This window comes from Propithecus coquereli, unplaced genomic scaffold, assembly GCF_000956105.1.
Source record: "Propithecus coquereli isolate 6110/MARCELLA unplaced genomic scaffold, Pcoq_1.0 Scaffold85, whole genome shotgun sequence".
Classification (NCBI taxonomy): Eukaryota; Metazoa; Chordata; class Mammalia; order Primates; family Indriidae; genus Propithecus; species Propithecus coquereli.
In genome coordinates this window covers 4,391,185-4,393,338 of record NW_012154729.1, presented here as the reverse complement: position 1 = coordinate 4,393,338, position 2,154 = coordinate 4,391,185, and positions in this window count along the sequence as shown.

The window sequence follows — 2,154 nt, the reverse complement described above, 5'->3', positions numbered from 1 at the left end:
CCAGCTAATTTCTAAATTTTTTGTAGAGACAGGATCTCAGTATGTTGAAATGCTTGGGCTCAAGCGATCCTCCCCCCTCGGCCTCCCAAAGCACTGGGATTACAGGTGTGAACCACTGCACCAGGCCAATCCGCGCATTTAAAGAAAAAGATGTAGTTTACCTAGGAAATACATCCTGCCAAAGCTCAACAAATGAACTGAAGCAAGGGGGTAGCAAGGGAGGAAAAGAGGAAAGGAAGAAAAGGAAACACATGAGGGAACATTTATTCAGGGCCATCCTGTGGGCTCCATCTCTGAAAGACAACCTGAATCTGCCCCCGTCTCTCCACTCAGTTCTGCCCTGCCTGGTCCAGGCTCCGCCTCCTCTCACCTGGACCTCTGTAGCCGCCTCCTCTCACTGTTCCCACCTGCCCTGTCATGGACTGCATGTTTGTGTCCCCTAAAATTCCTATGTTGAAGCCCTAAACCCCATTAGGTGATGGCATTAGGAGGTGGGGCCTTTGAGGGGTAATTAGGTTTAGGTGAGGTCATGAGATTAGTGTCCTTATGAGAAGAGAGACCAGAGCTCTCTCTGTGTGTGTGCACACGAGGAGGTCATGTTGAGCACACAGCAAGATGACGGCCAACCTGTAAGCCTGGAAGAAACCCTCACCAAGAACCGAATCTGCAGCACCCTGATCCTGGACTCCCCAGCCTCCAGAACTGTGAGAAATCAAGTCTGTGGTTTAAGCCACCCAGTAGATGGCATTTTGCGACAGCTGCCCAAGCTGACTAAGACAGGCTCCCCTGCACTCCACTTTCCACTCAGCAGCCAGAGTCAGTTTTTACAAACATAAGTCAGGTCAAGCCATTCTGCCTTAATCTCCCCACTGAGGTCCCACCACACTCGAATATAACCCACCCTCCTTTCCCGGGCTTGCAAAGACCTTCTGTGATCTGGCCGCCACCTCCTTTGTAGAATTCTGTCTTAGTCCCTCTCCCTCTTGCTCTGATTCCAGCTGCATCACCTTCTTTCCGCCCTCACAGGCTGAGACCATGTGTGCTGCTGCCCAAATGACATTCCTGCAGCCCTTTGGATGGCTGGCCCTTAAAAGACACTTCCTCTTCGAGACCTTCCTTGACTACTGTATCTAAAGCACTCCACAGTCACTTTGCATCATGCCGCCTGTTTTATTACCTGACACATCTTCGTGTCTATTTACTCATTTATTTTCTGTCTCCCCCAGCGAGGCTCCTTGGGAACGGGACCCCACCTGCCTTGTCCAGTGCTGTATTCCTGGCATCTTGAGCAGAGCCTGGCTCACGCGGTACTCAGAAACGACTGGTTCTTGAACGACTGGATCTGCCTGGCACTGGCTAGACATGTTCACAAATGGTATTTTCATGCAATCATGCCCAGAAAGGTTTTGTGCAAAAATTAATGGGGAATTGTCAATGATTTCCAGGATTTTGACATAGCTGGGATGAGTACATTCATAATTAGTTTCTTTGATGTAGAAGTGAGTCAGAGAGTGTGTGACTTCATACCCAAGTCCACATCAAAGTGTTCATGGATGAATACAGGGGCAGCAAAATTTAATGCGACCTTCAAATGGAAGGTGCAGGAAGCTGTGACATGAGGGGATGCAGTGGGCGATGACAGCATCCCGTGGAGGTCTGTACCCCAGCTCCTGCCCCCTCCAGCCAATGCACCAAGAAACTGTGCCAAGGTCACCCACATAAAAAGCAGGTTTAGGCCTATCTGCCGAGCCCCTTTATATGCTGAAATGATGAATGGAAATTCTGAAAACTTGAGCTTCACAAAAGCAAAGTTTAGCATAAAGGTTAGGTTGTACTTTTGGGACAACATTGCCATAGAAAGTCTAGAATTTTCTTGAGCTTTAGAAAGAGCACCAGGCCAGGCGCGGTGGCTCACGCCTGTAATCCTAACACTTTGGGAGGCCGAGGCGGGTGGATCGTTTGAGCTCAGGAGTTCAAGACCAGCCTGAGCAAGAGCGAGACCCCTATCTCTACTAAAAATAGAAATAAATTGGCCAAACAACTAAAAATAGAAAAAATTAGCTGGGCATGGTGGCACGTGCCTGTAGTCCCAGCTACTTGGGAGGCTGAGGCAGGAGGATCACTTGAGCCCAGGAGTTTGAGGTTGCTGTGAGC